General features: G+C 44.6%; 1 protein-coding gene across 17 annotated transcripts in view; it reads right to left on the reverse strand.

Annotated features, from left to right (window-relative positions):
- rfx3 (regulatory factor X, 3 (influences HLA class II expression)) overlaps positions 1-17,785 on the reverse strand; it is a 651,544-nt gene that overhangs the window by 233,906 nt on the left and 399,853 nt on the right. The window lies entirely within an intron of this gene.

The raw sequence follows: 17,785 nt of genomic DNA on the forward strand, positions 1-17,785 counted from the left end.
CCAGAAACAATAGACCTTCCCAAAAGAGACAGAGGACATCTTAGGGAAAACGGTGAAATCCCCAGTGGGACAGGGAGTTCTCCAACTGATAGCTCCCCACATCAATTCCCCCACTTGGTCCATGAAGAAAGCGGACGGGTATTGGAGGTTTACAGTGGACTACCGGGTCTTGTGTCCCCACTGTTGCTGCTGTGGCAGACTTGATAGCAACTATCCCAGTCAATGCCCAGATTTTTACTGTTTTAGATATATTGAATGGGTTTTGGTTCATCCCGGTAAGAAAGGAGGATCAGTACAAATTCACTTTCACGTTCAAGGGTCAGCAGTATACCTGGACATGTTTGCCCCAGGGCTTCCATAACAGCCCCTCCTTCTTCCACCAGTGTTTGGCTGATGCCCTGAAAGGATTTAGTCGTCCAGGCCTCCTCATCCAATACGTAGACGACTTGCTCCTCTGTGCTCCTCTTCTCCGAGACTAAAGAGGACCATAAGGAACTCCTGGCAGAATTGCTAGTTTTGTTAAGAGAGGCAGATTTTAAAGTAAACCCCAAAGAAGGCGCAGATAGGACTGAAGGATGCCTAATTTCTAGGCTTGGCGATCAGACCAGGGGAACGGGCCATAGATCAGGGGAGATTGGAAACCATAGAGGTGCTTAACCGCCCAGCATTGGTGCCAGCCTGCCGATCATTTTTGAGCCTTACTGGGTATTGCAAGGAGTTCATTGAGGATTATGGTGGGAAGTCAGTGCTGTTAGCCCTGCTTAAGAAGGAAGTAGACTGGGAGTGGACACTGAAATGCGAGGATGCTTTTGTCCAATTGAAGGGAGATTTACAGTTAGCCCCTGCACTGGGTATGGTGGACCCAACTAGGGAATTTCACTCTGGAAGTTACTGCAAGTGATATCAGCCTAAGCACAGTCCTTATGCAGGAGGTACACAGCTTCCAGCAGCCCGTAGCGTACGTGTCGAGGGTCCTCAAAGAGATGGAGAAGGGATATTCAATGTGTGAGCGCCACCCTAGGGCCACCTTCTGGGCTGTGAAACATTACGCCATGCATACAAGTACCCAGGTGGCGACACTGACCGCCCATCACACCCCTACCTGACTATTACTAGAGGGATGCATCAAAGACGGGATGGTCTCCAATGCATGAATAGCTAGGTGGGCTGTTTCGTTGCAGTACACCACCCTAAAGATCAAGGTGCTGCCGGAGCCTCACTGGCGGCTAACCTCAGCTATCCAGGGGAGCTCCACAACTGCACCGTAGAAGGGGTCTGGGTGACTGAAGGGGCAGTTCCGGGCAGGAATATAACCCGAAGGGTGATACATTGATGTGGATGGGTCCAGTATTGTAGAACAAGGAGAACAGAAGAAGGATTGTGGAATCCATGACCCCCTCCGAAGTATTGAGCTGGCTTTAAAAATACCATCCCACCTCAGCGCCTCACAACACGAGCTGGCCACTGTCACCTATGTGGTTCCCCACCCTCAGGAATTTCCTACCCTCATTCGATCTTCTCTGATTCAGTGTTCACTTGCAATGCCGTGACTGAATTTTTTAGCAATTTGGAACCGTAGGTGTTTCATGCAGCAGACGGCCGACCATTAGTCAGTGCACCTTTGCTGAAAGCTATTCTCCAAGTGGTCGGGAAAGGGGATGACGAGTATTACATCCACAAGGTTAGGCTCATTCTAAAATCGAGCCTAGATGTGGGAAGCGAATAAGGTGGCGGACAAATTAGCCAAAGAAACGTCTTGGGACCCCTTTCAGTCAGGAGTAGTAATGGCAGTTACTCCCAGTACACCTGTTGAGATCCAGCTCCCATCTGACTTGAAAGAGGTACAAATGAAGGATGTAGTTTACCATTCAGGCCACACTAGACAATTCCCCAGGGGAAGGACCCTTTGGAGACCCGGATGTCCAACTAAGGGAAGGAATGTTGTTTAAAGTTGACAGGTGGGTTGTCCCCGAGGTTGGGAGCTTATTAGTCTAGTACAAGGGTCCAGCAGCCGGTCACCCAACTCTGTGACTACCTGGGAATGGATCAGGCCTGTGGCTTGGTGGCCCAGCATATGCCAGGATGTTGACAGTCACTGTAAAACCTGCTTGGTCTGTGCAGTGAACAATCCTGATCCTCACCATCGCAAGGTTTCCATGGGTCAGACTAGGCACATAGAGGGACCCTGGCAGTGTGTTCAGATCAATTTTATTGGCCCCCCTACCTACCACAAAGAAAGGTAACAAGTTCTGTCTTGTTCTAGTAGACAATTTCACCAAGTGGGTGGAAGCATTTCCTTGTAAGGCTGCCACTACATCGTGGATAGCCAAGACCCTCATTCGGGAAGTATTTTCTCAATGAGGACTACCACAGGTGGTGGAGTAAGACCAGGCCAGCCACTTCACAGGACGGGTAATACAGGCTAATTTAAAGTCTTAGGAATTGAAGGCAAATGGCACATTGTGTACAACCTCAAGTCTTCAGGTATTGTGGAACGTATGAACCATACCCTTAAAAATGCTATGCGTAACGATCTCCTCACTCAGAACCATAAGTGGGATGAGGTCCTCCCACTGATACTCTTGGATATCCGAGGTACAAAATCCAAAGGGACAGGTTATTCCCCTCGTGAACTGGTCACTGGGCATCAGATGAGAACACCAGTGCATCTGCTGGTGCCCACCCTTACTGGGACACAGGTCAGGGAAGTGATAAAGGACAAACTTTATGGCTGAATTGTGACAGACACAGCATTCCCTATATCTCAATACCGCAACAACTATGGATCAGTCACCAGTATAACTGCTTAAACTTGGAGCCCCTGAAACCTCAGGAGTGGGGTGTGGGAGATCAGGTCATGGTCTGATATTATGCTGGAGTGGAAGTGTTTGAACTACTCTACAGGGGCCCCTTCACTACGGAGGACAAAGCCAGCCCCAATCCCACATCAGGTGGGTATCATAGATGACACTCCCATAGGTGGTGAGGCTCCCGTATGTGACACTACAGATAATGACAGTTGGACGTTAGAACACGTTTTGCAGATGGCAGCTGGAGATACTAAAATCTCGCGACTAAACAAAACCTCACTTTCATAGGCGGGCAAGATGTAGCTCGATTAATGACGCAGCAACTATATTTAATACCTGGACGTCACTCGTAAATAGTTTAGATTTAGCTACTTTAGATAAATCAGTAAAAACTGTTAGGAATAGGTTAAGGAAATTATTAAATCGGATGAATGATGTGGAATAGAATGAATTAGAGGAAGATCAAATTATGACTGTTCATTTGCAAGATGTGAGGGTGAATTGGAAAGGCATGCTCACCACATGAATGGAATTATAAGAGAAGATAAAAAGCCTCTGTGGAAACTGCTGAACATGATGCTTGCACAACATATGGCTCTTGCTGGTGGAACAGACCTGTGAAAACCTCCAGCGAACTGTGGAAGAGAGATTGCCCTCCTGGGTTACTGATAGACATCTTAGAACTATGCCCATTTACCAACTGACCACCAATATATATAAAATCAGAGGACTCATGCAGGTATACCTGATGAAACATGAGTCCCATCTAGGGAACAGTAGTATGGGTATGCTAGGGTTGGTTTTTTATTATCCTGTCCTGAAGGAAAGGGAGAAGCCTAATCATTTCTTTAGAATTAAAAAAATTGAGGTAGAAAATCAGGGTCATGTGACACGTTATGACTAATACCCTGGGCACGTGGCACGAGTGGACAGGATTACTTGGGTAGCCCTGGATTTATCTGGGTGTGCTCGGAAAGGGGATAGTTTTGTTTGCCCATACAATGTAACTGAAAGTGCAGCACCAACTTACGGGTTCACTTGAAATCAGGAAGGACCCAACTGCATGATCATGGTGACCGGGGTAGAAGAGTTCCCAACGCATGTGGCATATAAAGGAGAGGGTGAATATTGTGTCACAACCATACACCAACCAGTGCGAGGATCTGATCTGTCCTATTCTGGGTGGAACGTTTTGTTTTACCCCAGCTTGATTGTTAGATATTATTGAATGTTTATGCTCATGGACTGGTGATTATCACTGTAAGGGATGATTTGAAGGGACAGCTACATGAGTATGTGGGCCAGTTTGGACATGCCATACCTCCGCTGCTTGAACATCTTGTAGAGCTGTTACAGAGGATTAACACTTGCAGCAAACATTTTTATACCCTTCAAGAAAGGAACAAGGAAATTAAGGAGAAATACAGGACATTGGTGATGATAGCCACCGGTGGGACATTGGTCTTAGTTGCGATATACATCCGGGTATGAATTATATCTCATGTACTGGTTGTACGGTCATTTATTGTTGTATATCAGTTGTATGACCTAATTCACGATGCTAACATAGGAGAGTGGAACAGTGAGTGAAAATGTTACTGGAGGGATGGAATAATTTTGTAGGCGTAATTATACACTTAAGGGTGGATGCTGTAAGGCATTTTAATATCTCTTGTATTCTGTTTAGAAGTAAAATGCAACCAATTGTGGTATGGACCAGCATGTAGAGCTCACCTGGTGATAGGAACATGGAGTGAGGAAGACATTGGGGCGAGGGGAGAAGAATTCTGAGCGAAGACTTCATCGCTGGGGCTCATACTGGACTTTTTAAATATAAAGACAGTTTTAATTGAACAGGGACACATACACACACACACGTGCACGAATGCACACAGAGACATGTCAGGACATATCATTAAGATGGTGGCCCAGACATTGTCTACAACAACTCTCATAGACAATGGCCTCTCGGAATATGTGTGAATGGCTTTCTTCCTGCCTTATCAAGATGACGCTATCACATCCATTGCTGGTGTGCACCTAAAACCACCCCCCACCCCCCCCCCACCCCACCATCCCCCCGAGAGCAGGGAATGAAAACATGCAGGTGGTCTTGCACAGCCAAGGTGGGATTGGTAAGGCACTGAAACCCAATCGGATAACCCAATTCGAGACATTACCTTCTATGTCAAGGGACCAGGGTCAGAAAGGGATATCAAGCCACAGCCCACAAGGACACTGTTGCTTGGTTAGTCACAGGAAGCTGTGCAGACCGACCACCCAGGAACGAGTTACTGTACGTGAGTCTAACTAAGCAACTGGTGTTTCTAAGTATATACTATTGCTTAATGGGTTTATAAAGGTTTTCCACATAAAGTGGAAATTGTATCCAGAGTTTGTTTCATGTCATTGATACTTACTATGGGGTCCAGACCTTAGAGGGAATTGAGACCCCCTGTTTAAGTCTTACAATCCTTGGATTCCTGAAGACTTTTGTAACTGACCATTTGGAATTCAATAAAGCTTTATATGGATGCAACTTCAATTGTTTACAAGGCAATAAAAAGAATACATTATTTATATTAGGGGGATAATGATGAAAAACAATTTATTTATTAGTACAGTGAGTACGAGATTTCAAACTGCTAGAGACCTGATTGCTTCTTTCACTATTTGCTGGAGTAGAGTGCCAGCCTCACCTAATCTCTAAACACTGGTCCTGCAAGTGAGATGAACATTTGGGCAGAATCTTTATTACCATGGTATCACAAGAGCAAAGGTCTTCACTGTAACAGAAAAACAAACCTACTCACAACTCCTAAAGGGCATCTACTTTTTTTGTTATGGAAGCAGCAGCAAACAAACCATAAATTATCTTAATGGGCCACATTTTGCAATAAAAATAACAGTGCAGCCAATGGCCCTCATTGTTAGAACCGTGTGAATCAGACAGCAACCTCTAGCACTGCACATGCTCAGTTAAATACAGAAATCCCAAAGTTGCTGTCAGAAATAGCTTGCTCCTCCAGAGGATGCGCTATTAACAGTCTTCACCAATGGACTCAGCACTGAAATAAATGCAACAGCGTGAACTCGAGGTACTTGCCCACTCGTTTCCAACTAAATATAGTGGAAGAAGTTAGGGCTGGTGCATTCAGGAACAAGTGACTTTTTAACTGCATGATAATTGCTGCTGATCAACCTCTCTGGCCCCAAAAAGTTAATTTTACAAGCATGGAGTCTCACTCCTTCAGAAGGTAATTAGTGTTGGAGACCTTAAAAAATATAAAATGCTTGTTTTACTTTTTCTGCCTGTATCATAACTCTCTTTCTCTCTCTCAATCTCATTTGTATCTCCCAATCTTCATTTCACTTTCTCTACATGATTGTAATCTAATTTATATTTCCTGCTTTATATTTCCTGGTTTAAACTGTGCAGCTTGTATTTTAACCTGTTCTGTGCGTGGGTGCTATTGTGAGGTCAAGAAACTCCAAAGAACGGTTTTCCCGAATGTCCTGCAGAATTGAACTGCAGGACTCCTTTCAGTGGGGTTCTCGGCTGGAGGATTTTCGAGTGGGATGCCTGCTTCACCGGATAGAAAACTACGAGAGCTAGCAGGTCTTTTGGGGGAATGAGAGAGATCGTGGCAGGGGTCCAGATTGCGGGATGGGAGTTGCATGGTGGTGCGGGGACTCCGATCACAGGGAGGATCTAATAGTGGTTCAGCAGCCCCAATCACAGGGAGAAGGCCTGATGGTGGTGATGGGATCCTCATTGCTGGGAGGTCCTGATGGTTATTGGGGGACCAATGCTGGTTAGGGGAGGTTTACTGAGTAGCTTGCCAGAAGGAAACATCCTTCTCCACCTGGTCCACAAGCAGTGATGTAAAGGCACGTACCTCATGGATTCAGCCCTCCTCACCTTCTTTAAGCTGCTGAGTTTCCCAAGACCTAGGAAACCCGGCCGCCTGTGGTTAAAAATGGAATGATGATTAAAGTAAATGCACACAACCTTATAATAATACTTAAATGATCAACCCCCTTCCTGCAAGCAGGATGGTCGTGATCGTTCTGCCTCCATTAAACAGGAATAAGAACAGAAAATACTGAAAATACTCAGCAAGTTAGGTAGCATCTATGGAGAGAAAGAACAAAGAACAAAGATAATTACAGCACAGGAACAGGCCCTTCGGCCCTCCAAGCCTGCGCTGATCCAGATCCTCTCTCTAAACATGTCGCCTATTTTCTAAGGTTCTGTATCTCTTTTCTTCCTACCCATTCATGTATCTGTTTAGATACATCTTAAAAGACGCCATCGTGCCCGCATCTACCACCTCCGCTGGCAACGCGTTCCAGGCACCCACCACCCTCTGCGTAAAGAACTTTCCACGCATATCTCCCCTAAACTTTTCCCCTTTCACTTTGAACTCGTGTCCTCTAGTAATTGAATCCCCCACTCTGGGAAAAAGCCTCTTGCTATCCACCCTGTCTATACCTCTCATGATTTTGTACACCTCAATCAGGTCCCCCCTCAACCTCCGTCTTTCTAATGAAAATAATCCTAATCTACTCAACCTCTCTTCATAGCTAGCGCCCTCCATACCAGGCAACATCCTGGTGAACCTCCTCTGCACCCTCTCCAAAGCATCCACATCCTTTTGGTAATGTGGCGACCAGAACTGTACGCAGTATTCCAAATGTGGCTGAACCAAAGTCCTATACAACTGTAACATGACCTGCCAACTCTTGTACTCAATACCCCGTCCGATGAAGGAAAGCATGCCGTATGCCTTCTTGACCACTCTATTTACCTGCATTGCCACCTTCAGCGAACAGTGGACCTGAACACCCAAATCTCTCTGGACATCAATTTTCCCCAGGACTTTTCCATTTACTGTATAGTTCACTCTTGAATTGGATCTTCCAAAATGGATCACCTCGCATTTGCCCTGATTGAACTCCATCTGCCATTTCTCTGCCCAACTCTCCAATCTATCTATATTCTGCTGTATTCTCTGACAGTCCCCTTCACTATCTGCTACTCCACCAATCTTAGTATCGTCTGCAAACTTGCTAATCAGTCCACCGATACTTTCCTCCAAATCATTAATGTATATCACAAACAACAGTGGTCCCAGCACGGATCCCTGTGGAACACCACTGGTCACACGTCTCCATTTTGAGAAACTCCCTTCTACTGCTACTCTCTGTCTCCTGTTGCCCAGCCAGTTCTTTATCCATCTAGCTAGTACACCTTGGACCCCATGCGCCTTCACTTTCTCCATCAGCCTGCCATGGGGAACCTTATCAAACGCCTTACTGAAGTCCATGTATATGACATCGACAGAAAGAGTTAACGTTTCAGGTCGATTACCTTTCATCAGAACTGGGAAAAGTTAGAAATGTAATAGATTTTAAACAAGTGAAAGGGGTTTGGGGTTGTGGGTGGGGGGGGGTGGAGATCAAAAAAAGAACAAAAGGGAAGGTCCTTGATATGCTGGAAGATAGGAGAGATTAAATGACAAAAGGGTTGGTGGTGCAAGGCCAAAAGGAGTGGTAATGGGACAAGTAAAGAAACAAAAGATGTGTCCAAAGGAGGTGTGAATAACAGAATGATGAACAGCTGCTGTTCAAAAGCCAAAACAAGAGAAAAATGAGGTAAAACCAAAACCTGCAAAGAAAAACAAACAAAATGGGGGCAGAGGTTACAGCCTGAAATTGTTGAACTCAATGTTGAATCCAGAAGTCTGTAAAGAGCCTAATCAAAAGATGAGGTGCTGCTCCTCCAGTTTACGTTGAGCTTCTTTGGATCACTGCAGAAGGCCGAGGTCAGGGTGAGAGCAAGGCGGGAAGTTAAATAACAGGCGATCAGAAGCTCCCGGTCACCCTTGCAGACTGAATGGAGATGTTCTGCAATGCGGTCACCCAAACTACGTTTGGCCTCCCCAATATACAGTAGACGTTAACTTTATTTCTCTCTGCACAGATGCTGCCTGATCTGCTGAGTCTTTCCAGCATTTTCTCTTTTTATTTCAGATTTCCAGCATTCGCACTATTTTGCTTTTCCATTAAACTATAAGTGGGGTTGTTTGGTTCCTAATTCAGATTTTTTAACCTTTGGTATGATCCCAACACACCCTTCTCTGGGAGTTAGGATTCAACTGTGTGTGTCTCAGTGACGATTCTGCAATCTGTTTGGTTGAAGAGGCGAGGTGCATCTTACTGTGCTTACAGATGCTCAGTAGAGGGCGTCATGCTGCATCAGATACTGGACTAGAGCTAGTCTGCACTGTAAGGCTGGATTTAGTCAGGCCAGCAGGACGAGAGAATCCCTGCCTCAGACTTTCGGAGACCCGCACCAGTCGCGATCTAACAGCGTTCAGGCACTTAAGTGCTCAGCACCAGGGTTGGGGGGTGGGATGAGCGGGGGTATTTAGTGCAGGGGTCGGGGGGTGAACACAGGTGGAGTGTTTGCGGTTGGATCCCTCTGTGGGCCACAGATTTCCCATGGAGGAGGCCCCCCCCCCCCACAAGCCCGCAGGGAACTCGTCTTGTTTTACTGGGCAACCTTCCCGCATGGTGGAGGTCCCCCACCCCTGCCGCTGGTTAAATCGCAGCGGCGGCAGGAAGAGGCCCCTAAGTGGCTGGTTTTAGGCCACTTAAGAGCCTCAATCGGCCTCTGGATGGGAAGGCCTTCGCTGCTGACTGTAAAATCTGGGCAAATATGTTCCCTCATACACGTAAATAAAACTAGTAAGATTTGGTTGCAGTCATTTCTTACCATACCTGCATTCCACATTTGGATTCGGTTGTGGAAAGTTTCACAGTCAAGCATTTCAGACATAAGTTAATTTACATCTGGAGTTCTGAATAAGTGTACAGGACTTTCCTTTCGTATCTTTCAGTGATGAGACATCCGACCCTTCTCTGTTCTGAAACATGTCAGGACTAAAGACTGATAAATATTGTCCATTGGCCGTTGATGCATAGGCTCGCCTCTCTCACAAGCATCAAAAAGACCTCCTTTAATATACTACTGAAGGGAATTTCCATTAATATTTTAAAAATTATTTCAAAAATTAAACTGACAAATGGATTAGTGCCAGTATAAGATATCATGATGTGCAACTTAGTGTGACCATCAATAAACAACATTCAAGACGTACCCCTTTGACAAGTAAAGAAAAAAAACTGCATTTAAAGCTGAGAGGCACTGACTAAGGGAATCCATAAATTGAAGCCCTGGTGTTTTAGTATGTAGCTCAGACTGGAATTTATTACTCTAATGCTGTTTCAGGCACAGCAGCTGAAAAGTAACTCTTGGTTGTGGGGATTTATTTTTTAATGGTTTAACTCTGGCTACTTACTTAAATAAGGTGTGCCATTACACCAGTAATTTTGTAAAGTTTGATGCCAAGACAATGAATGTCTTTGATTAAACTTGTTAGTCACTGTATTGTATAAAAAGAACACTTGACTCTGGATAATTTGCAAAAGTAGAGACAGATGTTGCAAAATTGTCAGTTGATCGCCATCTTGATGAGGGTGTTAGTGCAGCCATTTGACGCGTGTGCCAGAAGTATGCAGCGCCTAATACTGATTTGAGCCAGATCTGCCAGTTTCAACCTTGTCATTCCTGTTAACACGCACTCTCTTTAACACGCACAGCTGAACATGTGTTCAACAGGATGAGGGAGCCCCCACAAGCACTATTTAAAGGGATCAACAACAACTTGAAGATAAGTTGCTTATTACTTTGTACTGACTGTTTGAGCTAATGGAAGTCGTGGCATATGGAGGAGTTGCTTACAATTGGTGAAAATTGCAGGGAATAATGCTGCATGTAGGGAAGCTGTTAGATGCTACTGCAAGGACTCTGAGCACATCATTTTCTACCAGTGATGGGTGCCATAAAGCAGTCCCCTCTGGGCTGCTGTTACGAACAGGTAGCTAATTTTGAAAACAAATTTCTCTATATTTTCAACAACCTGTCTGTAAGCAGACTGTGATTTAAATTTTTCCCTTTTTTTGAAAAAGAGAAACCCTGATGGTGTATTTCTCCACTCCGTCAGTTTGTGAACCCTTTCAAAGGACTGCAACAATACTGTTGTTAAAGTTAAAAAAATAAGTACTGTTTATTAAAACACACACAAACTCAGGAGCGGGTTAACTTCGCAACGCATGCTCACAAACATACAAAGAAAGGTAAAGGCATCAAAATGGGTAAGGAAATTTACCAAGTAGAAAATAGCTTAATTACAAACTGATAGGGGTCCCAGTTGAAACTAGAGTACAAAGTCCAAAGCTGGAATTAACCGACTGGAAATGCCGAGTGGAGTGGGAATCATAGGAAATCATATGCTCGTATGTAAATCTCTTCTCTGAAACTTTCCTCGTAAGCCCTTTCGGAGATAGGCTGAGGCAGCTTAGTTTCTGATTTCACCCTTTTTGACGAGGGAGAAACTGGCAGAGAGCAGATTTCCTTCTTGTTTTTCAGACTGTGGCTTTTTTCCTTCTTTTTGGCATGCCCCAGAGATAGCCAGGTGCACAGCTTCCAGGCAGCTGCTTTCCTGTACAAGCTGTTCCCTCCAACTGAAACTGTTTCAAAAATGATAGGCTCAAAAGGGTGGCTTCTAGGTCATGTGACCGGACCCCTTCGAGTAGCTGTCCCACCTCCTGTTGGTGAACTGATCTACCCCCTCCATTTTAAACAAGTTGAACACAAAAGTAAATCAACTTAACATGCTGTGAATGATGGCAGCTGACAATAACACCCAAGTGCACAAAAATACTATAATTTACAGTTGGTTTTCATCCATTCGTGACACTGCAGCATTAGAGAGAGATGGTGCAGAGGCAGCAAAGGAGAGAAGCTGCTTGAAGAGAGTGGAGGAGGAGAAAAGCTCTCAACAGGAGGCTTTATCCACCTAGGGTCTTCTAGGAGCACTTTTCCTACCTTAAACCTAAGCCAGAAAAAGTGCATTTGGCATCTGCAATTCACAAAGCAGCTGCTGACATAGCTCTGCAACCTCTTGGAGCCAGATCTACATCCTCAGAGCAGAGCGAGGACATGCTTCTAGTGGCTGTGAAGGTGACCTCGGCTCTCAACTTCTACGTGTCAGGATCCTTCCAGGCTGGAACAGGTGATGTAGCGAACATGTCACAGTTAGCTGTTCATTGCAGTATCAGAGGCACTGTATGCCAGGAGAGGCGACTTCATTGTGTTCTCTTGGAACAGAGCGAAGCAGGCAGAGTGAGCATGTGGCTTTGCCAGGTTAGCAGGTTTCCCCATTGTGCAGGATGCCATCAATTGGTTTTGTGGGTGCCACATCTCAATGCTGAGATATACCGGAACCACAAAGGTTATCATTTGCTCAATGTGCAATTGTGTCTTTGCTTGGCCTAGTGCCTCTATGTAGTGCTATCCCCGTGGCTGATGCATGGTTGGAGGAAGGTTGCTGACTTTCAGTGGGAGAAGACTGCAGATGGCCTTGCAAGATGGCCTCGAGCAGCTCTGGGCCTAGAAGGCCTGGCTTCAGACTGCATCACCTTGGCATGGGTGACAGTAGTCTGGACTGGCTGGCTTTCAGACAACAGCAAGAGCAGTGACCAAGTGGCAGTGGTGAGAGCATGAATGCTGTTATCCTGAGAGAGAACAGCTAGTTTGGGCTCCATGGAGCCACTGCCACTTCTCTGAGGCGAACGTCTCATCAATCCTATTAAACTTGGAGGACAGATTGCTGGACAGCTTTGGAGACCCTGGAAGCATTGCCATCCGCAGCAATGATGGCAGAAATCTGAGCCTGCATAGCAATAAGCTGGGATTTCGATTGGTAAACAGACTAACACAATCAAACACAGATCAATCAACACTGAACACTACAGTCTGCAGCAGGGAATATGCCTCGATGCTCATGGTCAGCAGACAGAGTTCGAAGCTTGCAAGGTTTGAGTGGTTCATTCATCTCCACCAGTTCAATATTCAAGTTTCCGGCCGGTGGATTAAAAAAATTATCGTCCGACCCAGCACGTTTTTGTGACAGCATGAAGGAAGTGGGGGAAAAGCAAGAGGTGAATAGTTACATCATCTGCAGATAGTAAATCAGAACAGATTGCGGTATGAGGGTGAAGTGGGATGTGAGAAGGTGGATTAGGCAGGAAGATACAGTCTGCCTCTATGTTTTCAGCCCCACTATTGCCCACTGCCTTAGTGGTGGCTGCTCCAATTATATCCAGCACCCTTTCCTCCATGGGGGTGAGCACCTGAAGCAGTACCTGCAGGTCAGCTGCCTTTTAGGGGCCACCTTTTTCTGTAAGAGAGAGGAAAGTTTGTCAGTGAGTGTGGTGCAAGGTGTTTGGGTTATGTGTTTGCCACAGTTGAATGCAAAATGACAGTGTGCGTCTCACATGAAGGGATATGAGAATAGTGCGGGAAAATGGTGTTGAGAGAGAAGATCAGCTATGATCTATGGCAGAGAAGGCTCAAGGGGTTGAGTGGCCTATACCGGCTCCTATTTCCTATGCTTCTATGCAGTAGTGGTAAGTGCGTGATGATGAGGCAAGGCTCTGAATGTGCAATAGAAGGCATGGTTGACAGAGATTGTTGGTAGGCAAGTGAAAGGGCTGTGGTGAATGGAGCAGTGTGTGAGGCCAGTGGTTCAGTTGGTAGGATTTGGCATCTGAAGATGCATTCACTGACCTTGACCACTTATGCAAGGTCATTAAACTTAAACCTGCATCAAGGTTCTCAGGGTGGGACTTCTGGCATTGACTGCAACAGCTAGCTGCTCCAATAAAATAAAAGCAAAATACTGCAGATGCTGAATCAGTTCTGATGAAAGGTCACTGACCTGAAACATTGACTCTGGTTCTCTCTCCACAGGTGCTGCCAGACCTGCAGAGTATTTCCAGCACTTTCTGTTTCTATTTATTATAGCTACCTGCTCCAACTGCCTTCTCAGTATTTAAATAAATAAAAATAAAAAATCACTATCACTAGAGAAAAAACTACTAGGAAAACTAACGGGACTAAAGGCTGGCAAGTCGCTTAGACCTGATGGCCTGCGTCCTAGGGTCTAAAAAAAAAGAAATAGGGAAGGTGGGGATGAGGTAGGAATATGGGATTAGTGTAGGATTAGTATAAATGGGTGGCTGATGGTCAGCACAGACTCAGTGGGCCAAAGGGCCTGTTTCAGTGCTGTATCTCTAAATAAATAAAAAAAATAAATGTCTGGAGGACTTCCTAGCCCCGAGGGAAGAGGACTTCTCTCTTCCTGTACACCTCCTGCATCAAAACTTCCAGCATGCCATCCAAGATCTTAGGCATGCTTTCTGCCATGTTGTGTCATTTCTGTAGATTCCTGTTGGTCTTCAACTCCTCTGTAATTAGTTCCAGCCCCTGCTGCAGCCAGAATGCACCTCACCTTTAAGGGGTCAGGCTTTAAGCAGTGCAAGTGAGCTTTAAATGGTGCTAGTATCACACGCGCTTGGGCTCGCTGATGAAGCGTGCAGCTACTCAGCAGCATGTTCAGCACTGGGTTGCACATCATAATCATTATAATTAGCTGGCAGCTGGAGAATAAGGAGAATTATTCACCATCTGATAGTGCTTAGGCTCAACTACTAAACCAGAATCCTGCTAGAAACAAAGGTTCAAGTGTCAACGATGCTACTTTTTTTAGCTTAATTTTTTTTATCTAAGCAGGTACCTCTGACAGAAAACAAACCAGTTTACATCACCTTATTGACATTATATTTGATTGTTCAGAGGTTCAGATAAATGTTCCTTTCTTATGTTGAGTAGTATACATTCCGTGACTTAAGTCCATATATTAACACCAGCTAGTAGCGAAGGAGGCAGGAATACATTATTTACTTACTGCTGTTTTCCTTCTGTTACCATCAGACATGGGTTTGTGCTTGAGTATAGCAAACAGTTTTTTTTAATCCTTCTTGATTTTTTTTCCTCTTTATTCATTTTCGCTTCTGAAAATAACAACTTACAATATGAATAGGTGCCAGCAACACTGGCACCTCATCAAATCATCAAAATAAAAGCAAAATACTGTGGATGCTGGAAGTCTGAAATAAAAACAAGAAATGCTGGAAATACTCAGCAGGTCTGGCAGCATCTGTGGAAAGAGAAGCAGAGTTAACGTTTCGGGTCAGTGACCCTTCTTCGGAGTGGTTCCAGCATTTCTTGTTTTTATTTCATCAAATCATCATCCTTCCAACTGTGAGCCCAGACAATGAGTGTTGGCAAGGTCATCAAACTTAAGGGCATCATGGTAAGTGCGATTGGGTCATCATCCATTACACTTTCCCACACGAGTCAGTTGACAATGATCAGAAGGAGCAACTTTGCATGATTTTTCCTCCCCTAGTTCAATGGTGTGAAGGCCACTGTAAAATTTCCCAATACTCCCGCAACTAAGATCAGCTAAATCAATGGAGATTAAGCATCAAACCTGGAACCTTCATTTGTTCAGTACAACAGATTATTCATTTGGTGAACAGGAACACCTAGTTTTCAGTGTAATAGGGCAAAATAGGATCCAATACATTCAAACAGAACTAGTTATATGACTGAATATGAAGTTCGTTCCTGATTTTATATTGCAAGAATAGGTTGGTTGGCATCCTTCCATCTATAAAAGATGATGGATGCACAACAAACAATCCATTTAGGTGGGGGGTCTTCTCTTGGTGCACCTTTGCTAATGGCTGTGAAGGCCAATCCTCGAAAGGCAGGTTCTGCCTCAAGTGCCGCATGTGAACCTGCCAAGAGACGCTGTGAGTTGTTGTTTTCGGCATTGGTGCCTGTTGCCAAGCTGCTATAGTGGCTGGTCATCGTGGTAGTGTACGCCAGTCCACTGGATGTGTCGCCATTTCCCTCTTTTGCCAGTTAGTGACTCCCAGTTGTGATAGTCAACATTTAGGGTCTTCATGTCATGCTTGCAAGCATCCTTGAAGTGGAGCTTTGGTTGTCTGGCTCTGGTTACCTCACCATACAGAAGATTCTTGGGTATGTGACTGTCTTCCATCCCGCGGACATGTCCGATCCACAGAAGCCACCTCTGTTTGATTAGTGTTAACAAACATGGGAGCTCTGCCTTTGAGAGGACTGCCGCATGAATTGAAAGGTCATCGACCTTAAACATTAACTCTATTTCTCTCTCCACAGATGCTGCCAGACCTGCTGAGTATTTCCAGCACTTTCTGTTTTTATTTCAGATTTCCAGCATCCACAGTATTTTGCTTTTATTTTAGCAGCCCGGGGCATGTTTGAAAGTGTTTCTTGGCTCCCCTTTGAATCACATAAGATACACCTCTGATCCACTCAGCAGTAGTGCATTTGCTGAGTGTAAGCATAACTTTCAATCTGGCCTAAGGTGGGCCCCAGAGTCAGATATCAATTGCCATTGTATACAAGGTCTTATAATGCAGAAGAGGCATATCTTCATCAAACAACTGATCTCTGGCACCCCTGCTCTGCTGTGGCTTTTGTCACACTCACGAGAGAGAAGTGCAGCGATGAAAATACAGAACGAAACTAAGAGTTACAGAAAAACTGACTTTGTGGACAACATGCTGCAAAATGGCCAGTGAAGGTCAAACTGTCTCACTGTCTGTTTAGGACAAAAGGAGCCATTCTAGGCTAAGAGGTGCCAATTACACCCGTCCTGAAACCATCAAGAGACATTCCTGAATTGAATGGGTTCTTATAAAACAAAAAAGATGTGAAGTAGCCACATGCTGGGCTTTATGTGGTCAAAACAAGGAAGGGGCCATGCGTGTCCTAACAGAGCTAATGTGAGAGATTTTTACCTTAAAAAGTAGCTCTCTGGAAAGAGAGGGGAAGAGATAACAAGAACATCACTGAAAAGCAATCCAGCCAAGGACTGTGAAAAGTAGCCCAGCAAAAACCAAGAAGGAACCCTGCTACAAATTCTACACTTCAATCTGGTGCAACAGAGAACTGAAAGCGACTGACCGCCTCCAGTCTGAAGTCCTAACTATCAGAAAATTACAAACATCTAGGCCTGCAACTTTAAAGAAACTGTCCTCCAAAAGGATTCAAAAAGTTTACTGCGAAACCCAAACGCTTACCCCACTTACCCTCTTTCTCTCAATCTGTCTATTCTTGTGTATGTGTGTGTGTGAATGTGCGCGTAGATGCAGTTGCAACCATTTCAGGAATGAATACTGACCAATAAATAGTTAATCTTCTGTTTTAAACTTAGGAGAAAACCTGTCACTGTCTGTTTATTTGACAAATAAAACATAAGGGGTAAAAATCCCTAGTAACAAAAACACCTCCGGTGGTCAGTTTGGAGGTGAACAGTGAGAAGGAGCCATGCCATCACCCACCTGGCCATAACAGTGTCCTCTATCATTTAAATCACTCCACCATTTTTCTTTCTCAGTATTTTCTCCAAAGAGAGCAAGTTCAATTCTGTCAACTGATCTCAGAGTTTAGTTTACAGGCCCTGGAAACATCTCTCTCATTCTGCTGCACTGAGGTCAACTATACTATCTGTTTCATGCATTATAGCCAGAAAAGGCACATGTTTCATTTAAAAAAAAAACTGAGCATAGATGAATGTTATTTGTGGTAATTGATAGTTTCTTTAAGAACATACAAAGGAGGAACAGGAGCAAGCCATTTGGCCCTTCAAGCCTACTCCGCTATTCAACAAAATCATGGCCGATCTGCTACCTCAACACCACCTTCCCTCACTATTCCCAAACAGATTTGTGAAACATACATTCCCTTTTATAAATCTGTGTGGCTCTGATTAATCATATTATGATTTTCTAAGTGTCCTGTTATTACGTCCCTAATAATAGATTCTAGCATTTCACATACTACTTACATGAAGCCTATAGTTCCCTATTTTCTCTATTCCTCCTTTCTTAAATAGGAACATAGGGGGAGTAGACCATTCAGCCCATCAAGCCTGCTCCGCCATTCA

Source organism: Heterodontus francisci, chromosome 4, assembly GCF_036365525.1.
Source record: "Heterodontus francisci isolate sHetFra1 chromosome 4, sHetFra1.hap1, whole genome shotgun sequence".
Classification (NCBI taxonomy): Eukaryota; Metazoa; Chordata; class Chondrichthyes; order Heterodontiformes; family Heterodontidae; genus Heterodontus; species Heterodontus francisci.